This window comes from Balaenoptera physalus, assembly GCF_965194825.1.
Source record: "Balaenoptera physalus genome assembly, chromosome: 9".
NCBI lineage: Eukaryota > Metazoa > Chordata > Mammalia > Artiodactyla > Balaenopteridae > Balaenoptera > Balaenoptera physalus.
In genome coordinates this window covers 61,393,913-61,418,926 of record NC_138888.1, presented here as the reverse complement: position 1 = coordinate 61,418,926, position 25,014 = coordinate 61,393,913, and the positions used below count along the sequence as shown (strand labels likewise).

At 37.1% G+C, this 25,014-nt stretch overlaps 1 protein-coding gene and 1 long non-coding RNA gene across 5 annotated transcripts in view; one reads left to right on the top strand and one right to left on the bottom strand.

The window, feature by feature from the left end:
• The window catches only part of MMS22L (MMS22 like, DNA repair protein), a 140,839-nt gene extending 133,269 nt beyond the window's left edge, over positions 1-7,570 (bottom strand). For all 4 annotated transcript variants that reach the window (XM_082475093.1, XM_082475095.1, XM_082475096.1 and 1 more), the window contains exon 1: positions 3-7,570. The gene's annotated coding sequence lies outside the window, so the exon portion shown is untranslated. The remainder of the gene's footprint in view (positions 1-2) is intronic.
• Positions 270-25,014, top strand: part of LOC309667180 — a 386,224-nt gene continuing 361,479 nt past the window's right edge. The window contains exon 1 of the long non-coding RNA XR_014267589.1: positions 270-350. This is a non-coding gene — a long non-coding RNA (uncharacterized lncRNA). The remainder of the gene's footprint in view (positions 351-25,014) is intronic.

The window sequence follows — 25,014 nt, the reverse complement described above, 5'->3', positions numbered from 1 at the left end:
ACCTGCTCCCACTTTCAGTCCCAATGATCCAGCCTGGCGGTCCCGACCAGAGCCAGCTAGTCCGTGTGGTCTAAATCCCAAACAGCTGAAATTCCCGCCAAGGCGCGCCCGCGCTCAGAAAGGGCGGGGCCACGGAGCAGCCCGCCCCCGGAGGTCCGCTCGCGAGGTCTCCGCGGGAACAGCCAGAGCTCCGTAAGTTCTCGCGAGAGTCTTCCAGTCAAGGATTCTGTTCGGCGATTTGCCTTTTTTTTTTTTCTTTCTGGTTTTTTTTTTTTTTTTCCTTTAGTAGTTTTAATTGGTACTTTGGGCCGAAAGGCTGGGCCTCACCGAGAAAGGAAACTGAGGCTGAGGTGAGCAAGGCTTAGGGACCGCGGGGTTGTCGTCTGGCTGAGCTTGGCTAAAGAGCTCTGCTGAAGTGAGTAGCAGGCGGGTGTTTGAGGGCCGCGCCGTCACCTGCTGTTCTGCCCTAGTCCCAGCAGCTCTTTTGTTGAGGTGGAGGATGCCTATTCATGGATTGTGGGCAAGGCAAGGCAAGTGCAAAAATGAGGTTAATCCAATGTGTGGAAACACTGAGTAGGTCACGTGATACTTGCTTTCCGTATTAAAAGTTTTTTTAAATGACATATCTGGACAGGTTTAAGTCCCTTAAACTTGGACGCGTTTGTAAAGAGTACACTTAAGGCATTTTTATCTTTTTTTTTTGACCATGGGGCTGTGGGGATCTTAGTTCTCCCACCAGGGATCCAACTGGGCCCCCCCTGCAGTGGAAGCACAGAGTCCTAACCACTGGACCACCAGGGAATTCCCGTTTTTATCTTTTTAAAGTGTTCTTTAATTCTACTCTTCAGAAGACTTTTCATTCTAAGTCAGATAACACATTTCAACTGTATTAAGTTCCAAGAAAAACATGAGAATTTCTCATTTAAATGTCCTGCTATAATTTGAGTATTCCCCATTGCCCATTTCTCCCAGTTTGTCCTAGGTTTAATTATTGCACAGAGAACCTATCAAAACTTTCCTCTATTCAAACCGAATACCGCATAGTTTCTGACAAATGGGATGAGGTGGGGAAAAACAATATGATCCCTATTCCGACTACAACCTAGGGACCCTGTGTTGGGTGCTCTGTCTCTTATGCTCAGCCTGTATACCATGAGACTTGATGCTTTGTTGGGAATCAGTGCAACTCATTAATGGTTCATGTGGTGTCTCTAGCATGACACATAGTGTCATCTATGACAATCTCTAGAAAATAGTGCCTAGGTATGAGAATATTGGGCTGTGACACTGAGTTTAGGAGACCTGGGTCAACAGATAGTCATTGTTACTTCTTCCTCTATTCAAAATCCAAATAGACCCCTTTTTCCTTTTTCAAGTGACTGGTGTTGAGTGATCAATTTGGTTAAACCAGTGAGTGGAGTGGGAAGAACTAAATAAATTCTCTGAAATAACTTAAGCTAGTACTATCATACATATTATATCAGTAAGAATTTTTCCAAAAAAAAAAAAAAATCTCCATCAAGTAATAGATGGCATGCTCAAGAGAGGTGATTGAAAGGTGCTTAATGAAAGGGCAGTTTACAAAGATGTGGATGGTATTACCAGAAAACAAAAAGTGATGGTGAAGCACCCAGAAATAATCAGAGAGTCATTATTACTTTTAGGCCTCAGGGATAAGGGAAAAAGGGATTGCCAGGGCCCAGGGAGACTTACTGCTGTAGGAGACAGCCACCTACCTGGTAGCCACCTATGGTACCTTAACGGAGGAGCATAGTCAGTGTCAACCTGAACCCAACAGGAAGGAGCTAGTAGGATTCAGTACAGGCAGACCTCATTTTATTGCGGTTTGCTTTATTGTGCCGCCCAGATACCTGTGTTTTTACAAATTGAAGGTTTGTGGTAACCCTGTGTCTAACAAGTCTATTGGCAGTGTTTCTCCAGCATTTGCTCACTTCATGTCTCTGTGTCACATTTTGGTAATTATGACAATATTTCAAACTTTTTCATTATTATATTTATAGTGATCTGTGATCAGTGATCTTTGATGATACTATTATAATTATTTTGGGGTACCACTAACCAGGCCCATGTAAGAAAGCGAACTTAATTGTTGAAATGACAACAAAGGATATAGAATATTACATAAACTTAGCTGATAAAGCAGCAACAGGGTTTGAGAGGGTTGACTTCAATTTTGAACGAATTCTACTGTGGGTAAAATGCTATCAAACAGCCTTCCATGCCACAGAGAAATCATTCATGAGTCAATCAATGTGGCAAACTTCATTTATGTCTTCTTTTAAGAAATTGCCACACCTACCCCAGGCTTCAGAAACCACCACCCTGATCAGTCAGTGGCCATCAACACTGAGGCAAGACCGTCCACCAGCAAAAAGATTATAACTTGCTGAAGGCTTAGATGATGGTTAGCATTTTTTAGCATTAAAGTATTTTTTAATTAAGGTATATACCTTTTTTTAGACATAGTGTTATTGCACACTTAATAGACTACAGTATAGTGTAAACATAACTTTTATATACACTGGGAAACGAAAAAATTTGTGTGACTCACTTTATTGCGATATTTGCTTTATTGTGGTGGTCTGGAACAAAACCCACAATATCTCCAAGGTATACCTATACCCAAACCTCTTTCCCTCCACACTGCAATGCCAACTGGTGTCCCTCATTGGCCAAAACCAACCTAAAAGCAGAGGGCAAGGATGTAACTTATAAAGTTCAGGCTCATGGGGTAGAGTCCAGACTGAAGAAAGATAGAGAGTGAATCTGACAGAAATGAGGTCAATTTTATCAAGAAAACAAAATATTAAATATATATATATATATATATATATATCAAGTAACAGAGCTTCAATATACAGAAAGAGAAAAATACTATCACTTATAGAGGAAATATTCAAGTCAGTAATTACAGAGATCTCAGCACTCCTCTCTCTGTAACTGGTGGAACAAGTAGACAGAAAATTACTGTAGATGACAAGACTTGAACAGCACTACCAACTTGACCTAACTGACATTTATAGGTGACTCAACCCAGCAATATCAGAATATACTCTTGACACATAGACCATTCACTAAGATAGACCATATTTTGATCCATGAAATAAGGTTGGAAATCATACAAAGGATATCGTCTGATGACAATGGAGTTAACCTAGATATAAATAACAGAATGATATCTGAAAAAAATCTCTAAGTATTTGGAAATTAAGTGACATACTTGTAACTAACCCATGGATTAAAGATGAAATCACTAGGAAAATTCAAAAATATATTGAATTAAATGAAAATAAAAACACAAAGTTTATAACATTAACTGTTCACATTAGAGAAGAAGAAAGAGCTCAATTCAATAATTTAAACTTCTATCTTAAGAAACTAAAAAAAGTGAAATAAAATGAAAGCAAGTGAATGAAGGAAATAATAAAGAGTAGAAATAAATGAAACAAAAGAAGAATAGAGAAAATAAATGAAACCAAAAGTTGATTCTTTGGAAAGATCAGTATATTGATAAACCCTTTAGCCAGACTGGTCAAGAAAAAAAGAAGACACAGATTACCCATATCAGGAATTAAAGAGATGTCATCATTACCAAGTCTACAGATATTAAAAGGATAGGGGTATTAAGAACATCTTTATGCAATAAACATAAATGAAATGGACATTTTCCTTGAAAGACACCAACTTCCAAAGTTCACAAAAGAAGAAAAAGATAATGACTATCTCTATATTCATCTTAGTAATTTTAATACTTAGTTAAATAAACTCTCTCACACACACATCACACACTTCTTACAAGAAAACTCCAGGACCAGATGGTTTTACTATTGAATTCTCCCAAACATTTAAGGAAGGAATAGTACCAATTCTGTACTAACTCTTTCAGAAATTAGAAGGGGATGGAATACTTCAAAACTCATTTAATGTGGCCAGCATTACACTTACATAAAAACTTGACAAAAACGAGAAAAAGGAATACAATTCAATATCACACAAACAGAGGCAGAAATTTTACCAAGTAAAATCTAGCAATACGTAAAAAGGATGACATATGCTCCTGGGTGCCCACTCTCGCCACTGTTATTCAACATAGTTTTGGAAGTCCTAGCACGGCAATCAGAGAAGAAAAAGAAATAAAAATAATCCAAATTGACAAAGAAGTAAAACTGTCACTGTTTGCAGATAACATGATACTATACATAAAAAGTCCTAAAGATGCCAGCAGAAAACTGCTAGAACTAATCAATGAATTAAGTAAAGTCGCATGATACAAAATTAGTACACAGAAATCACTTGCATTCCTATACACTAATGATGAAAAATCTGAAAGAGAAATTAAGGAAACACTCCCATTTACCATTGCAACAGAAAGAATAAAATACCTAGGGATAAACCTACCTAAGAAGGCAAAAGACCTGTACACAGAAAACTACAAGATACTGATGAAAAAAATCAAAGATGACACAAACAGATGGAGAGATACACCATGTTCTTGGATTGCAAGAATCAATATTGTGAAAATGACTATACTACCCAAAGCAGTCTACAGATTTAATGCAATCCCTATCAAATTACCAGTGGCATTTTTCACAGAACTAGAACAAAAAATTTTACGATTTGTATGGAATAGCAAAAGTAGTCTTGAGAAACAAAAATAGACCTGGAGGAATCAGGCTCCCTGACCTCAGACTATACTACAAAGCTATAGTAATCAAGACAGTATGGTACTGGCACAAAAACAGAAATATCAGTGAAACAGGATAGAAAACCCAGAGATAAACCCATGCACCTATGGTCACTTAAACTATGACAAAGGAGGCCAGAATATACAATGGAGCAAAGATAGCCTCTTCAGTAAGTGGTGCTGGGAAAACTGGACAGCTACATATAAAAGAATGATATTAAAACACTCCTTAACACCATACACAAAAATAAACTCAAAATGGATTAAAGACCTAAATGTAAGGCCAGATACTATAAAACTCTTACAGGAAAACATAGGCAGAACACTCGTTGAAATAAATCTCAGCAAGATCTCTTTTGCCCCACCTCTTAGAATAATGAGAATAAAAACAAAAGTAAACAAATGGGACCTAATTAAACTTAAAAGCTTTTGCACAGCAAAGGAAACCATAAACAAGATGAAAAGATAGCCCTCAGAATGGGAGAAAATATTTGCAAATGAAGCAACTGACAAAGGATTAATCTCCAAAATATACAAACAGTTCATGAAGCTCAATATCAAAAAAACAAACAACCCAATCCAAAAATGGACAGAAGACCTAAGTAGACATTTCTCCAAAGAAGACATACAGATGGCCAACAAACACATGAAAAGATGCTAAACATCACTAATTATTAGAGAAATGCAAATCAAAACTACAATGAGGTATCACCACATACCAGTCAGAATGGCCATCATCAAAAAAATCTGCGTACAATAAATGCTGGAGAGGGTGTGGAGGAAAGGGAACCCTCATGCATTGTTGGTGGGAATGTAAATTGATATAGCCACTGAGGAGAACAGTATGGAGATACCTTAAAAAACTAAAAATAGAACTACCATATGACTCAGCAATCCCACTACGGGGCATATACCCAGAGAAAGCCATAATTAAAAAAGACACATGCACCCCAATGTTCATTGCAGCACTATTCACAATAGCCAGGAAATGGACGCAACCTAAATGCCCATCGACAGACAAATGGATAAAGAAGATGTGGTACATATATACAATGGAATATTACTCAGCCATAGAAAGGAATGAAATTGGGTCATTTGTAGAGACATGGATGGACCTAGAGACTGTCATACAGAGTGAAGTAAGTTGGAAAGGGAAAAACAAATATCATATGTTAATGCATATATACTGAAAAAATTGGCATAGACGATTTTATTAAATTATTTAATTATTAAATTAAAAAATTGGCATAGACGATCCTATTTACAAAGCAGAAATAGACTTAGACATAGAGAACGAACATATGGCTACCAAGGGGGGGGGTGAATTGGGATATTGGGATTGACATATATACACTATTGATACTATGTATAAAATAGATAACTAATGAGAACCTACTGTATAGCACAGGGAACTCTACTCAGTGCTCTGTGGTGACCTAAATGAGAAGGAAATCCAAAAAACTGGGAATATTTGTATACATATAGCTGATTCACTTTGCTCTACAGTATAAATTAACACAATATTTTAAAGCAACTATACTCCGGTAAAAAAAAAAAGGATGATATATGCTAAAAAAATCAGGTTCATTTTGGGAATGCAAGGTTGGTTCGAATTTTAAAACACAGGTAGTTCATTATATCAAAAGACTGTAAAAAGAGAAATCACATTGTCACCTCAATATGAAGAAAAACATTACTTGAAAAATTCAATATCAATTCATGATAAAATTTCTCAGCAAATTAGGAGTAGAATAAAATTTCCCTAACTTGATAAATGGCAACCATGACAAACCAACTATTAACATCATGAAAATGAATGTTTTCTTCCTAAGACTGAGGAGTAGACAAGGCTGTCTTCCTTCTCTACTTCTATTCAGCATTGTACTGGAGGTAACTAACCAATGTAGTAAAGTATGAGAAAGAAAAGTCATATAGATTGGAAATGAAGTAGGAAAATATCATCATTCTCAGATGACATAATTATTTATGTAGAGAACATCTACAAAAACAGCTAATAGAACTAATAATGAATTCAGCAAGGTGGCACAGGGTTCAATGTCACTATACAAAATAAATTGTATTTTTATAAACAAGCGATGAACATTTAGACATTGTTAATGGCATCAAAAGTGCTTAGAGATAAATTTAACAAAATATGCACAAGATTTTGTATGCTGAGGATTGCAAAATATTGCTGAGAGAAGTTCAGTAATACCCAATTAAATAGGTAAAGCATGATAATGAATTGGAACACTCAGTATTATTAAGATTTCTTCTGACATTTATCTATAAATTGAATGGAATGTTAATCAAAATCCCAGGGGGCCTTTCTTTTGTAGAAATTCACATATGCTTTCAGAAATTGATATGGAAATGAAAAGGACCTAGAATAACCAAAACAATTTTGAATAAGAACAGTACTGGCAGATTCAGAGTATCTGATTTCAGGACTTATTATAAAGCTACAATAATCAAAACAGTGTGGTATTGGTCTAAGGATAGACATGGTCAGTGGGACAGAATAGAATTCAGGAATAGACTCCCATACATATATGGTCAATTTATTTTTGGCAAAGATAATTCAATGGTGAAAAAACAGTCTTCAACTATTGGATACTGATACACTAAAAGATGAAGTTCGACCTTTACTTTGCACTATTTACAAATTTTACCTCACTATGGATCACAGACCTAAATGTAAGAGCTAAAATTATAAAACTTTTGGATATTCAGAGGACTAGGAAACAGGGAAATGTCAGCCAAGAAAGGCAAGAAGTAAGGCCAGTTCTCAGGAGAAAACTCAAGTGTGTACAGTGTGGTGTGACATCTGTTACAAAAGCCTAGAGATTTTCATAAAAGAATGGATAATCTTGGGGCTTCCCTGGTGGCGCAATGGTTGAGGGTCTGCCTGCCAATGCAGGGGACACGGGTTCGAGCCCTGGTCTGGGAGGATCCCACATGCCGCGGAGCGGCTGGACCCGTGAGCCGCAACTGCTGAGCCTGCACGTCTGGAGCCTGTGCGCCGCGGCAGGAGGGGCCGCGATGGTGGGGGGCGTGCGCACCGCGATGAGGAGTGGCCCCCGCTTGCCACGACTGGAGAGAGCCCTCGCACAGAAACGAAGACCCAACACAGCAATAAATAAATTAATTAAAAAAAAAAAAAAAAAAAAGAATGGATAATCTATGTCAAATGCTGCTGATAACTGGAAAAATAAAAGAAAACAAGTTAACCATCAAGTTTGGCAAAATGTAGGTTATTACTGATGTTGATGAAAGCCATTTCAGTTGAGTAGTGGTGGAGGGGTTGTTAGATTGGAGTGGGTTGGATAGAAAATGGGAGGTGAGTCAGCAAATATAGAAACTTTACCCAGGAATTTAGTTTAAAATAAAGCAGAAAATTAGGGCAGGAGGTGGGTGTGGGGATCCAGAGATGGTGTTTTGAAGATAGGAAATATTAGAGCATTTGTATGAGGTTATGGCAATTATCAAGTATAAAGGGAAGAATTGATGATACTGAAGAGAAGAGGAATGGCTGCAGGACTGCTGGCATTGGGAAGACAAGAGGGAATCGTATTTACCACACAGATGACATATCGGCCTCTAATAGGATCAAGGACAATTTTTAATTAACAGAAAGAATGGGAGGTATATAGATAAAGATAGCCAAAGATGGTGAAATGGGTGGTTGGAAGTCGAAGTAGATTTTGTTTTCATGTATATTCTTAATGACATATTGACTTAAGTGAGAAGAAAGAGTGGTTGTTAGAGATTTGAGGAGACAAAAGATATGTGATGGTCATATTGTTGAGTAAAAAAGTGTATTTAGTAGGGAAGTGTAGTAGGAATGTCTGGGAGTGTTCAGTGACTATTTGAGATTGGTGATTTAAAAAATTGAGTTCAATTAGCATAGTTTTGTGATTTTCATGGTTTTGTGATTTCTAACAACATTCAGGAGGGGGTACATATGATAGAATTTGAATGTTATATTATTAGTAAACCCATTCTGATTTGCTTTTTTCTTTTAAATATTGAAACAAACCATCTATCATCCATTTGATAATCTATTATTATGTTATCAGACTCAAAATCAAGCAATTTAATAGGAATGTCATGTTTTTAGTAGGGAAACTTTTCATAAATTTGACTGAATATAATATATACCAAATTTAAAGCCCTCCGTTTCAGAAATTTTATCACTGTTTTAATGGAAATCTTTTTTAAAGTTTAAGAGCATTCCCTCATAACTTAAATGAAACCAAGGATCACTTTACCTCTTTTATAGTAACTGCTCATACACGTAGAATTGGATTCAGTATTTTAGTAAAATCTGACCAATGGTAAATCCAATTTTAATGATCTTATACAATTCGTCATTATGGAGGATACAGTGAGATAGCTAAACTCAGTTATGGCTTTTAATCCTAATATTGAAAATATTAGAGTATCTCTATGAGCAATCTTTCGTAAGTGTGTATACAACACACCTTCAGTTGACTTTCTGTCAACCTACAGTATTTTATTAAACTAATTTTGTGCAACAAATAATGAACTCCTAATGTTCCAAGTGCTTCTGGCATAGATATCATGATTTAAACTACTTCAGTAGTGATGGGGAGGTTTAGTTATTTGAGAAGGAGCAACTTTCCTATATAGTAAAGGGAATTTTCAAGCAGCTGTTCAGAGCATTGGATCATTTATAATGTCATACATCATATAGAACCTTAAATAACTAGACCAAAGAAAATTTCATTATTGATCCTCATTCATTTTTCTGTATGTGTAGCATCTTCCCCTCTTGCATGTGTTCTCATTCCATTTCATTTTACCTCCAGGAGCTTGATTCATCAATCACCCCTTTTCTTTTTACCTTCAACCTCTTTCTCTCCCCTGTCTTCTTTCCCTAACCCTACTGTGGTAGGCATGTCTTCCAATAATCTCTGTCACCTTATATTCATGCCTTTGTGTAATCTCACCTTGAGTGTGGGCTAAACCTAATTAATGACTTGTGCCTAATGAATAGAATAAAGCAAAAAGTGATGACTTGTCACTTCCATGATTAGGTTACAAAGGCTGTGAGGTCCATCTTGCTAGCACTGTCTCTCACTGGCACTTCTTCTTTCTTGCCTTCTCAACTTGTTCACTTTGATGAAGTAAACTGCCATGTCAGAAAAGACCACATGGCAAAAACTGAGAGCAGACTCTGGCCAGCAGCTAAGGAGGAACTGTGGCTCTCAGTCCAACAGTCCACAAGGAACTGAATCCTGCTGACAACTATGTGAGTGAGCTTAGGAAGTAGATTTTTTCCCCCACTGAGCCTTGAAAATGACAAGGCCTTGGCAGGTGTATAGAATTTATACCAGTCTAAAAAGGGGTCTGACCTTTGCTTTTAGCTTCTGGGAAGTAATCTCTAAGTAATCTTTGTAATGTTACTTCTGATAAGAGTGTCTTTTTTGCCTGAGGGCCTTGGGTCATACTGGACAGTCTGCCAATATGGTTTAGGGGGCTGGCCATGCCCCAAAGACCGACATTATAACTTGGGGTGGGCCTTTGGGTCATAGGATATCAGTCAGCCTGGAGACTGAGATCAACCCTGTGGGTAACCACTCGATCATGCTTACATAATGGAGTCCCAATAAAAACTCTGAACACAAGCTTGGGCAAGTTTCCCTGGTTGTCGGTACCATACATATTGTCACCCATTGATGCTGGGAAAGTAACGTGTCCTGGCTTCTCTCTGGGAAAAGACAGTGGAAGCTCCACATTTGGTACCTTCTCAGACTCTACCCTTAACATTTCTTCCTTGGCTAATTTGAGTCTGTATCTTTTCCCTGTAATAAACCATAATTGTGAATATAGTAATTTTCAATGAGTTCTATGAATTTTTCTAGCAAATTATCAAAACTGAGTGTGGTTTTGTGAAACCCTGAACCTGCAATTGGTGTCAGAAGTGAGGGCAGCTTTGTGTAGATTGTCTGTCCCCTAACTTCAAAGTTGTCTGAACTCTTGTAGCAGCATTGCTGTGAGCTCACCACCAGCTGTGGCTGGCACCTTGATTGCAGCCTCTGAAAGACCCTGAAGCAGACCCAGCTAAGCCATATTCAGATTCTTGAACTACAGTAACTATGAGATAATAGAATTTGTTGTTTCAAGCCACTAAGTTTTGGTATAATGTATTACATAGCAATAGATAACTACTATAACTACTAACGTGAAAGAAAGGAAGAAGAAAGGAAGGAAAGAAAGGAAGGAAGGAAGGAAGGAAGGAAAGAAGGAAGGAGGGAGGGAGGGAGGGAGAGAGAGGAAGGAAGGGAAGGAAAGAAGCCCCACAAACCATACTTGTGAATATCTAAATAGTCACATTGATTCTGAGTCCAACTAAGTGGTGCTAAGCGCCCTTCAGGTCTCACTCTATATTTTTTCCAGACTGACCTATTCACAGACACAGTTTCAATTACTAATTCTATACAGATTAATTTAAAATTTATCTCTCTATTCAAAATCTGCCTCTGAGTTGCAGACCTGTAAATATGCTACCTATTTAATATCTCTGCATGAATATCTAAAAAACCCTCAAATTTGATGTCTGATAATGAATGCATCTTTCTTTCTCCCAAGCCAGATCCTTTTACAGAAAGTTCTATCTTTATGAATGGCATCATAGTACATTTCCAGTAGAGAAAGTCTAAAGCCTTACTAGTAGTCTACCTTGACAACCTTGTCTAACATCAACCCCATACTCATTCCAACACCAAGTGTTTCCAATTTTACTTACCTACCTCAGAATCCATCCAGTTATCTCCATATCCATCACTACCATTCAAACCAGTTATGAGTAGCTATGAATACTCTTACCAAGAATTACAATAACTTCATACCTTGTTTACCAGCATTCACCCTGCATGTGATCTCCTCTCCCCTTGTCTTCTCTACACTTCACCCAAAGTGATTTCTTCCAAAATGTTAATATAACACCAACCTCTACCCTATTTTTAAAATAACTGCTCTTAAAGGTTCAGAAAAAATTTAGTAAGATCTATAAGACACTGAATGTTTGACTCTTAACTACTCCACCCTAGCCAAACCCACTCTATTGTCTGCTCCAGCCTCACTGGTCTCCTTTAAGTTCCTCCTACCTTCCCACAAGGCCTGTGTACATGTTGTTCTCTCTGCCTTCAATGTGCTTCCTTCCCTTTCTTAGCACTACTGCACATCCTTCAGATCTCTACTCACACATCACCTCCTCAGAGAAGTCTTCCATGACCTCCCTAATTATGCCAACTCCCTCTATTATAGGTACCTATGTAGCTCACCACAGGTGCAACTTTATATTAACATATGTAATTATTTGGTAATATTTATGTCCTGTTCTACACTGTAAGCTTCAAGAGAAGAGGAACCATGTCTGCTTTTACTTAACATTATACCTTCAAAACTGCATCTTGAGGATGTTCAATAAATGTATATTAAATGAACGAATGTATATTAACTGAGTGAATGTATTGTTGAATTGGTTTTTAGGTATGGTAGAAAGACCCAGGATGATTCTATAGATAGATCTGATTTCAAAGCCTGTTTCATTTTCAATTTGTACCTTATACGCTTGTTGTGGCAATTACATTAAAAATGTAACTAAAGTTTCCAACATAGTGCAACATGAACACTCTGGCCTCCTTTGATGTCTACCTGAGACCTAAGGGCTGGTATAAGGCAGAAGGTAGCATTGAAGCATGTGGTGATCTGGAGGTTGTAAACCCTGGTCAAAGACGTATAAACACACTAGTAAAAACATATGCGAGTCAAGAAAAACACATTTCTAGGCCAAGTTGGGCTTCTGGCTGCCAGTTTGCAATCCCTGAATCTAGTCTATATCACAGTATCACTGTGTGAATGAGGGTGGTTTGGAAAGCACTTATTTTAAACTGTTTTGTGCCCTTTGCCTCCTGCTTCTTAACATATCTAAATGGTTCTATATAGAGTTAGAAAGTGGATAGGGAATAGGACACCTTAATTGACAATCCCTCTAAGACAACAGGAAATGAAGGAGGGGTGATTCTCCAAAGCAAAAGCGGAGTGTTGTTACCAAAGGAAGGAAGGTGAAATGCTGTACAGGCAAAACAGCAGATGCCTAACACTCCTTTCCCCTTCTCTGCGTGGTGGGATTTGCTTATCTCCCCATACGCCACTTATATCACTGCTGTGCTGTCACTTCCTACCATAACATCTCCATGACCAGGAAAAATAAATTATTCTCTTTTACATTTGTATAAGTAATAAGTACTATATCATCACCTTTAGTGTGCTACAGCAAAATAGCTGTGATGTATCTGCCTGTCTCTTAGAGGCAGCTTCCTCCAGGGAGAAAGATTCTACCCCACAGATAGCATACTGCTTCCCGGTCTGCTGCTTTTCTTCAGTTACCCAGTTCACTCTTTTCCTGGTGCCTACACGAGTTACAGATCCTTAGGCCTATTTCTAACTAAGACATTTGTAATTTTTTGTTTAGCTCAGGATATTTTCTATGATCTGCCTTACAAATTCCTCAAATCTGGTCTTCTGGCACCCCACTTCTCTGTTCAAAGACTATACCGAAGGTTCTATTCTTTCCTAAACATCCCTGAAGGTTCTAGTCTTTCCTAAACAGCCACGGGTTAGATTTTCATGTCATACAAGTAGACTATGTAACTTTTATACATAGAATAAATACACAAAATAATATACTTCATATACACAGAGTTACTGTGCCATATCTGTCTCCTCACTAGACTATAAGCTTGAGATTATGTCTTCAGCACCTAGGATAGCACATGCATATAGTAGGCCCTTAAAAATAGTAGGCCCTTTTGACTAAATGAATGAAATGTTGCCACTTGTGTTTAAGTATCAATATTCATCTTTTTATAAAAAATCTTTCGTATTTTATTGAGGTATAGTTGACATGTAACATTATATTAGTTTCGGGTGTACAACATAATGATTTTTTGTTTGTTTGTTTTTGGCCGCACGGCGTGCAGGATCTTAGTTCCCTGACCAGGGATTGAACCCACGCCCCCTGCATTGGAAGCATGGAGTCTTAACCACTGGAGCTCCAGGGAAGTCCCAAATCTGTTTTGAAAGTTGTTGTAATTATACTTTCTTAGTCTTGCAGTTTGAGCTGAGGCACCAACCTGAGAAAAATAACTATAACCCAATATTCTAACTGAGGTGCTAGATCATTATTGCAAAGTAGGTAGCCAAAATTTGCTTTTATCAGCATTAGCTGATCATCCACCTTTAGTCTATATATAAAAAAGAATTCACTAGGGACTAGAGTTTTAAGAGTGAGGACTTCTTTAGAGACTAAGTGTGGAAGTGTTTTCCCCCTCTTTCCTCAAGCCAAGTGAGGAGAACTTCAGGAACCACTTAGAGAGGCTGGCCTCTATCCCCTGGCATTTGGGGGCACACAGGTCTCTGTCTCAATGCTGACAGATCTGAAAGCAGAAGATTGGCTGGTGTGGCTCATGGTGGCAGGGCCAGGAGAGAGTGCTGTGGAGGGAGTGAGCTGTACTGCCACTGGGGTGAATAAATGGTGTGTGGCTCCTGAGGGAGGGAGCCTAACCTGAGGTGTCTTGGGAGGAAGATTGTGAAGAGGACTGCCTGAAGGGCTCAGGTGACACCAAGAGGCTAGATTCTTTTCCCATACAAGTTATTACAGAATATTGAGTAGAGTTCCCTGTGCTATACAGTAGGCCTTTGTTGATTATCTATTTTATATATAGTAGTGTGTGTATGGGTATATGTATATGTAAATATAACTGAATCACTTTGCTGTATGCCTGAAACTAACACAACACTGTAAATCAACTGTACTCCAATATAAAATAAAAAATTAAATAAAAAAAAAAGAGGCTGGGGAGGGCACGGAAAGTCAGGCTCTGGGGGGCAGTCATTCGCAGTTGTCAAGGGGATGTGCAAATCTCTTCCTTGCTTAAAATCTTCCAGTGGCCTCCTACTGTTCTTAGAGTGAAATCTAACTCCTCCTATTTGTGATTTGACCCCTTCCTGTGTCCACTCTCCACCTCTTTCACAAATCATCAGCCATACTGGCCTTCTCTCAGTTCCTCTCACACACTGTATTCTTTTCTGTCTCAAAATGTTTGTGCAAGTTGTGCATTATGCCAGAACTGATTTTTTTCTCTTGCTTTTTCTAGGCCTGGCTCCGTTTGTCCTTGAGATCCTGACTAAAACCTCTCTTCCACATAGAGGCTTCTGTTGAACCCTCAATTTAACATAAATTTCTGTAATAGTTTGAGTTGGGCAAAGCTGCAAATGACATAAAACTCAGAATAACTGTATTTTAACAAGAAAAAACATCTCCTTTTCCCATGAAAGTCATGGAATCAGTCTAGACCTGGTAGTTTTGCATGGTTTAAGGATTCCAGGATCCTTATATCTTATGTCTCCACAATGTGTGGCCTCAATTTTAAGTTCATTTCATGATCCATAGGGCTGCTCCTTTTGTAGCCAGCACATGTACATTCCAGCTGGCAGGAAGGAGAAAAAGGGGGAAGGGCATGTATCCTTTTAAGCTCAATTCTAGAAGCTGCTCATACTACATTCACTTACACATATTGCATCATAGAGCATACTTGGAAACAGTTAACACCCACCCTCAGATGTGCCTAGGCATTTCACCCAGTTTCTGACCCACTTCAGTACTCCTTGTTCTTAGCTTAGCTCTGTCACATCCAGCTGAAAGTTAGGCAAGCTGGGAAAGACAGTCTTTATCCTATCACTAAAATTAGGGGACAGGTTAAAATAAATATGATGGACAACTGGCAGTTGCCCCCACAGACACCCATCAGTTTTATTTTCTCACAACACTAAGTTATAGAGGCTAAAACTCTTCTCCCTCATAGAAGTCTTCTTTGATCACTCAATCTAAAGTAAATTTCTATAATATTTTGGGTTGGGTTCAGCTACAAGTAACAGAAAATTCAGCAAGAAAGTGACTTCACAGGAAAAAGGTTTCATTATCTTTCATATGAGAGTCATATAATCATTCTAGGGCTTGCGTGGTACTCTGTGGTATCAAGAAAGGGAATGAGTTAAATTGCATATCATTCAATTATATTAGTTATATTAGCACACTATAGCCCATGGGCCAAATTTGGCCTGCCACCTGTTTTTGTAAATAAAGTTTTATTGAAACTCAGCCTCACCCATTAGTTGACATATTGTCTGTGGTTCCTTTCTCACTACAACTGCAGCGTTGAGGGTTGCAACTAAGAGTGTATGGTCCACAAAGCCTAAACTATTTACTGTGTGGCTCTTAATAGAAAAGAATTGCCAACCCCTGAGTTACATTAATAAGTTTGTTGAATAGCATCTATTTAGAGGCATGAATTTCCTTGGAGCTTTAAGAGTGTCCCTCTGAAAGCCAACAGTTATAAGTAAAAGTGTTTTAAATATGTTCCTTACAACATACTTTTTTCCCCCAGTATTTTCTTTAATTTTCTGTTTTTTATGGGAGGTGAGTAAGATGAAGATTTTTTGATTTTTTTCGCTTGGAATTGTTTTCTGGCTAATCCTTATGATGCTACCAGAGCAGGAAGGCACTTTAGAAGTCACTATGTGGGACACAAGATTCCCCTTCCAGCTGCTGAAGTGCTGCTGTAAGCTCTTGCCTGTCAGCCCTTTTCAGAATTGCTTTCAGTAAAGAGAGCTTGCTTGCCCAAATTGGGGCATCTGGCATCCAATGACAATGGCATGAAAGTATAAATGCCCAGCCCTTCCTCCCCCAACCCTAAGTTGGGATAACTATGAAGGGTTATCCCAGCTTCAGAGCTCCCATCATTTAGCTGAGGCCTCGTTGGGATTACATTGTAGCCCATTATCTCCCTCTGTCCAGTCCTACTTTCATTCCCTGTCTTTCACAGAAGAACCAACTCTTGGTTGTTCCCAAGAGTATTCCTCAATAAACTTCTTGCCTATTAAGCTCTACCTCAGATTCTTCCCACCAACAAAAATCACCTAACCTAATTTCCTGATTCTAGGAAGCTGAATCTTATGGATTTCACAAGGCACAGATTTGGGAAGGGGAAGAGCCAGAACTTTTGGCTCCAAAGGTCAGTTCCCTTTCTACAGTAATATAACTATAAGGGAGCTCTCATTACTGTCTTAATCACTTGGGCTTCTGTAAGAAGCAATGACTTAAAGAATCAATGAAGTACTATAGCCTCCTCTTGATATTTTGATATTATAATGCCAAGAGTCTTTGTCAATTTAGCTTCATTGGGATTTGTTCACCACGTTATGGGATGAGGTGAAGTGGAAATCATTGTTTAAAGGAGAGTTCATGGGTCAGCATACCTAAATTTGAATCCCACATTCTGTATTTTCTAGTTGTATGTTCTTGGATATATTTCTTAAACTGTCTGAGTGTCAGGTTTATTACCTGAGAATTGGAGGATAATACTTATTAAGAGGCATAGGGGACCTTCTTCTATTCCATTACTTTAGTTTATCCAACATGTAACACCCATCCTATTTCATTTCATTCTATTCCAGAAGGAACTACTGAAAATTCTAAGACACTTCTATCACTATGATAGTTAAAGAAGCATAAGAATTCATGATTTCTGCCCTCAAAAAGTCTCTAATTCTATTAGAGAGACAAAACTTAAAATATAAAATAATTAGAGAAATGTATAAGGCCAAGTCAAAATGATATAGAATGGGCAGTATGTTAGGAAAATGAGGACAAATATAGATTTAATATAGGCAAAATTTTGTATGTTATCAGCTTATAATGGTTCTCTGAAGGTCAAAGGAAGCTGAGTTACCATTTTTCAAATTGAAAGAATGGAAAGAACTTTTCCATTCCATTCTCTACAATTGAAAGTATAAGAAAAGTCATAAGTGAAATATTAAAATTTTTAAATTTAATATAGGAAAATTCATTCTTTGTTGTCCAATTCTATGAGTTTTGAAAAATTCATAGAGTTGTATAAGCACCATCAAAATTAGTACACATACAGTTTCATTACTCCCCCCCAAAATTTCCTCATGTAAACACTGCAGTCAAACCTCCTCTCCTCCTTCAACTCCTGACAACCACTGATCTATTCTCTGTTCCTGTATTTTTGCTGTTTCCAGAATGTCATATAAATTATATTCTATACTATCCAGTCTTTTGATATGGCTTCTTTTACTTGGCATAATGTATTTTGGGTTCATCCATGATGTATGTATCAATAGTTTGTTTCTTTTGGAGTTATTTCCACTTTTTGAGTGTTATCAATATAGCTGTTATGAACATTTGTATACAAGTTTTTTATGTGGACGTATGCCTTCATTTCTCCTGAGTAAATATGGCATAAAAATAGAATTGCTGGGTCTTAAGGTAAATTTATGGATAACATTTTAAGAAATTGAAAAACAGTTTTCCAAAATGGCTGCACCGCTTTATATTTCCACCATCAATATATAAAGGTTCCATTTTCTCAATATCCTTGTCAGCATCTGTTATTGTCATCTTTTTTTGGTAGCTATTCTTGTGGGTATTAAGTAGTTTTAATTTGCATTTCTCCAATGACTAATGACTTGGGATATCTTTTCATGTCTCTATTGGCCATTCATACATGTTCTTTGGTGAAATGTTTTATCTTATATATGATTTGTAATTATGTTCTCCCAGTGTGTGGCTTGCCTCTGTTGTTTTTCTTTTTTCAGTTTTATTTCTGTTTTATCTTTATTGTTTATTTACTTATCTTTGCTCTGACTGTAACTTAATATTTTTTTCTAGTTTTTTAAGATGGAAGCTTAGTTATTGATTGAGACTTTCTTCTTATCTAATAAAAGCATTTAGTGCTATTAATTTCCCTCTAAGCAATGCTTTAGCTTCATTCCACATATTTTGATATGTGATGTTTTCATTTTCACTTAGTTAAAAATATTTTCCAGTTTCTCTTGAGACTTTCTCTCTGACCTGTGGGTTATTTAGTAGTGTGTTGCATGATTTTCAAATACTTGGGACTTGGACAGGTATCTTTCTCTTATTGATTTCTTGTTTAATTTCATTGTGGTCAGATAACATACTATGTAAGATTTCAATCCTTTTATATTTGTTAATGTTTGTTTTATCGCCCAAAATATGGCCCATCTGGGTGAATGTGACATGTACATTTGAAAATTTTATGTATTCTGCTATTGTTGGGTAGAATGTTCTATAAAAGTCAATTAGGTCAAGTGGATGATAAGGTTGATCTGGTTTTCTATATTCTTGCTGATATTCTGCTTGTTCTACTGATTACTGAAAGAGGACTGTTGAAATGTCCAAGTACAACTGAGAATTTATCTATTTCTCCTCTCATTTGTATCAGTTTTTCCTTCATGTGTTTTAAAATTGTTGTTAGGTTCATATACATTTAGGGTTCCTATGTCTTCTTAGTGATTTGACGCTTTTATCATGATATAATATCCCTCTTTATTCCTGATAGCTTTCTTCATTTCAAACTCTAATTTGTCTGATACTAGTATGGCCACTGCAGCTTTCCTTTCACTAGTATTTGCATGGTATATCTTTTACAATGATTTTGCTTTTAGTGTATATCACTATATTAAAAGTGGGTTTCTTACGAAAAGTGGGTCAGTTTACAAACAGTATGTAGTTGGATTTTGTTTTCCATCCAACCTGACAGTCTGTATTTTACTTGGTGTGTTTAGATCATTTTCATTTAATGTGATACGGTCGTATTTATTTTTAAATTATTTTTTTGTTTGCCCCTTCTGGGTTTTTGTTGTTGTTGTTTACATGTTTACTCTTTCTTATAGTCTTTTGAATATTTTAAATACTATATTTTATATATTTTGACTATATTTTAATATTCTACTTTAATTTATCTATTAGCTTTTTGATTGTATCTCTTTGTAGCATATTTATAGTAATTTCTCTAGGGATCACAGTGTACACACTTAATCTTTCAGAATATAACTGGAGTTAATATTTATCACTTCAAGTAAAATGTAAAAGCCTTACCACCATACAGGTTTCTTTACCCTCTCCCTTTTATGTTATAGTTGTCATTTGTATTATACTACATATATTGAAAAATTATCCAGATAGTCTTATGATTTTTTTATTTCAAGAGTCATAAACACTTTTTTAAACTTAAGATATGTTAAATTCTCTATTATTTTTACCCAGACATTTGTCATTTATATTGCTCTTCCTCCATTTCTAAAGTTCCAGATTTCCCTCTGGTATCATTTACCTGCAGCCTGAAGAACTAACTTTCTTTAGCATTTTTTTTTAGAGTAAGTCTGTTGGCAGTAAATGCTTAGTTTTCCTTCATCTTTTATCTTATATGTCTTTATTCACCTTCATTCCTGAAGGATATTTTCAGAAGATATATTATCCTGGTTTGACAGTTCTTTCCTTTCAGTATTCTACAGTCTTTTGGCCCCTGTGTTTTCTGATAAAAAATCCGCAGTCATTTGAATAATTGTTCCCTTATATATAATGTGTCAGTTTTCTCCAGTGGTTTTTAAGGTTTTTTTTCCTCCTTTGGCTTCCAGCAGTTTTATTGTGTCATGTGTGAACATAGTTTCCTTTGAATTTATCCTGTTTGAGGTTCATTGACCTTCTGAATTTTGTAAATTTATGTCTTTCACAAAATTTGGGAGAGTTTCATTCATTATTTGTTTAAAAATATATATTTTTTCTGCATTAATCTCTTTCTCTTCTCCTCCAGAAAATCCAATTACATATTAGGTCTTTCAGTATTTTTCTCTTGTTTCAATCCTTTTTCTCTGTTCTTCAGATTAGGCAATTTCTACTGATTAATCTTCAAGTTTACTGATTTTTTTCCCTCTATCATGTCCGTTCTGCTATTACGCTCATCTTATGAACTTATTTAAAATATGTAATTTTTGACTCCACACTTTTTATTTGATTCTTTTTCATTTTCTACTTTTCTGTAGAGACTATCTATCTTTCTATTCATTTTAAGAGTGTTCACTTTTACGTCTTGTAGGATGGTTACAGTAGCTGCTTTAATGTCTTGTCTGATAATTTAAATAATTTAAATATCTGTCATTCCAGGATTGGCATCTCTTAACTATATTTTCCCTTGAAATTTGGTCAGATTTTTGCCAGGTTCTTTACATGTCCAATAATTTTAGATTATATCTTCTGCAGTTTTGTTTATGTGAGACTTTGGGAACCTAGTAAAATCCTCCAAATAATTTGTTTGCTTGTCTCTTTGTTTGTTTGAGTGTTTTGTTTATTTGTTTGTTTTCAGAAGCAGTAGTCCAATTAGGTTCAAGCTATAAGTTTTGTTTCACTTTCTGCGGATGAATGTTTTCAAAGCATTTGTTATGCTGCTGGATCTGCCCTTTCCATATACCACTCAGGGGTTAGTTTGAGGCTTGGGCAGTAGTTTATACACAGTTCAGTTCTCATAACCTTTGCTTTGCTCCTCTGGTTATGCTTCACATATGCACAGTTTAGGGGTGAGCCTAAGATTTCTGTTGATTCATACACAGAAGTAGATGATCTCTTCCAGCTCTCTCTTCACCGGGACTTCCCCACATTCTCTGGCTTTTAAGCTATAAAGACAGTGTTACTTCTAAGAAAGACGCTTCACCAACAGCCAATCATACACCTGTTTTCATCTCTGCCTTTTTCTGGTTCATGGGCCAGTTTATCTACCCAGCACCTGACCTTATTAACCCAAGTGACACCCTCAACCTCAAACCTTTTACAGCCTCCCCAAACTCCCAGACTGGGTCAGGTATCTGTTTTATGATCATAGTATCCTGCAGTTAGCTTTGTGAAACTTATAACAGTTTGTATTTCCACGTATTTGTTTGTACGATTATTTTATTTATGCTTATCTTCTCTATTAGACTGTGCTAAGAGAATGGACTCTGGAGTCAGACTTGCAAGGTACAAATCCTGGTCACATATACTGTTTGGAAGATCTTAGGCAAGTAACTTAGCTACTCTGAGACACTATTTCCTCATCTGTAAAACTGAGGTTAAAGTAGTATTCACCTCATATAATTCTGGGAAGCTAATACTACATGTAAAGGTACCTGACACTCAATAAATCTTAAAATCATTGTTAACATGTTAAAGTAGAAAATACATATTTTAAAATATATATCCACCCTCCACCCCATAATGAATTTCTTTCTTTCCCCATTTACTCTTCTCTCTCTCCACCCCAGTTTGGCCTGACTGTATTATATATTAACCACGTTTCTTTTTTGTTTTGTTTTGTTTTGTTTTTACCTTTTTAAACCTGATTGCAAAACCCATTATCTTATTGAATTTACCAGCTGGTAGTTTTTGTTTTTTTTTTAAAACAGAAATGGTTTAAAATGTTAAAAGAAATCCCACCATTATTTTCTTTCCACAATATTGAAGCTCCTTTCTCATTTTTCTGGAATGGCTACTAAGTAAAAGGCACTGACTGATCTACTGCTCCACAACAAGCCACCCCTAAATCTAGTGTCTAAACCAATGATTTATTATGATTTACTATAGTTCCGTGGGTAAATTGGGCTCATCTGAGTAGTTATTGTTTGGTTTCTGTAATAGTATTTCAGGCAAATAGAGGCCGGGACTACAGTCATCTATAGGCTTGAATGTACAGGATGTCAAATGTGGTTTCTTCACTCACACGTATTGGTGCCTCTACTAGAGTGGATGGAACAGCCTTGGCTGGCTGGACATCTCTGTTTCTCTGTCTCTGTCTCTCATACACACATAATGATTAATTCTCTCTGTCTCTCTCTCCTTAGGCTTCCCCATTGGGTGGCTTGGGCTTTTTACTAGTATGGAGATCTCAGTGTATTCAGACTTCTTACCCAATGGTTGCCTTTCCCAAAACAAGTGTTGCAAGAGACTGAGGTGGAAACTACAAGGCTTCTTAGAACCTTGCCTCAGAGGTCTCACAGTGTTACTTCTGCTGCACTCTGTCATAGGGCCAGCCCAGATTCAGGTGGAGGGGAACACACATGAATATGAATTCTGAGAGACATGGTTTACTGGGGGTCATCTTTGAGGATGAGTTACTGCCATGAGCCTATAAACATACTCAACAAACCCACAAAGCCCCTTTCTTTCAGAAGCTTATAGTATAGTACAGGGCAGAGTTTCTTCACTTTGGCACTATTGACTTTTTAAAAATTAAATACATTTTTTTAGAACAGTTTTAGATTTACAGAAACTTTGCAAAGATAGTGCAGAGTTCCTATATACTCGCACCCAGTTTCCGCTATTATTAACATTTTACATTAAGATGGTACCTTTGTTAAAATTAATAAACCCATCAATTGATACATTACTATTAACTAAAGTCCATACTCTATTCAGACTTCTTTAGTTTTAACCTAAAATCCTTTTTCTGTTCAAGGATCCCATCCAGGATACCACCATACATTTAGTGTTCATATCTTTTTAGGCTCCTCTTGGCTGTGACAATTTCTCAGACTTTTCCTATTTTTGAGGAGTCTTGGTCAGGTGTTTTGTAGAATGTCCCTCTATGGGAATCTGTCTGATTTTTTTTTTCATAATTAGACTAGGGTTAGGGCACATACATGAACAACGTGACTTACCATTGTTGATGTTAACCTTGACCACCTGGCTGAAGTAGTGTTAGGTCAGATTTCTCCTCTATAAAGTTACTCTCAGTCCTGCCTCCCCACCCACGACTATGGACGTTACTATGAGAACCCCGCACCTAAGGAGTGGGCAGTTATGCTCCATCTCCTTGAGGAAGGATTATTTACATAAATTATTTGGAATTCTTCTGCAAGGAAGATTTCTCTTCTCTTTCACTTAATTAGTTTTCAATAACTTATTTATATCACTATGGACTCATGGATATTTATATTATAGCTTAGGTTATAATCCAATACTATTTTGTGTATTTGTTGCTCAAATATTTCCAACTTTTGCCATTGGGAGATCTTTCAGATGGTTCCTGTGTCCCTTTGACATACGCCATCAGCGTTTTGTTTTATAACTTTTGTTGATTTTTGAGAACTTCTTACTTTCTAGCACTACAAGATGCTCTAGATCACATTGTATTTTTCTTGCCCCACATCTAAAATCAGCCTTTTGTCCAAGGACCCCTGGTTCCTTTTATTAGAAACCAATATCTGGGTGCTAGTTGTGTCCATTGCTACATTGTTAACATTTTGGGCCTGATAATTCTTTGTTGTTGGGACCTGTTCTGTGTATTGTAGATTGTTTAACAGCATCCCTGGCCTCTGCCTATTAGATGCCCATGGCAACCCTCCTTCTCCAGTAGTGAAAATCAGTAACGTCTCCAGACATTGTCAAATATACCCTAAGGGGACAAAATGGCCCCTGGTTGAGACCCACTGGTAACGAGACAGACCTGCTGAAAATGACAAGGATATAATATAATGGAGAACAGTGGGAGAATTGCAGAAGAAGCCTCTGAGCCTGTTTGTAGATATTGGGGAAGGATTCACAGAGGAGATGACATCTGAACTGACAATTGATTTGATTTTTTGAGCCATTTTCATGAGCCAGACAAAAGGTGATGTCTTTTTTTTGTTATCTCATATCCCAAACTTAAAAAGCAGGTATTTTACAGCTGAAGAAACAAAAGTTCAAAGGGACAAAGTAATTTTATTTACAGTGCCTGAGCTGGTCTTGAAGGATCCAGTCAGCCATCTGTGTGGAGAGCTTTGAGGGTACTGACAACTCCTCACACTGCTCGAATCTAGACTCTCTGAAGCACTCCTTGGTTTATAAAAGTGCATTACCGTCTCATTTTTAATTAATTTTTTTTCCATTGAATTCTGGCTTCTTGAGAGCAGAAACCATGGAGTGTTCATTTACAATGTTTGCCACATTGTAGGTGAACTAGTAAACGTTAGTCCGTTCCATGAAATTCCCCACTCACAGATTACGGAATTAACTCATGCTTCCTTCTGGTCACACTGCTATCCAACCAGCACCTCTGGTGGAGGGCTCAGTGCCAAGCATACCAGCCAACCTCCAGTAGTGGTCACTCTGCCTCCTCACTGTTTTACTCCCAGTGCCTCAAAAGGAGTAGTTGGCTTGTGTCAGTGACAACCTCAAACTGATTATAGCCTGTGGCACTTTGCCATAGGTTAGAGCTGCAAAAGGTGTTTTCTAAGGAAGGCAAAAAACATGCTATACCTCTGATATTAAAATGCAGAATGTGTTGCTACTGGTTTCCACATGTAATGCCAATTTCTACTTTTGACAATTCCTTTGTCCCATATGATTCTTCTATCATTTAAGGAAAATTTTTACACAGACC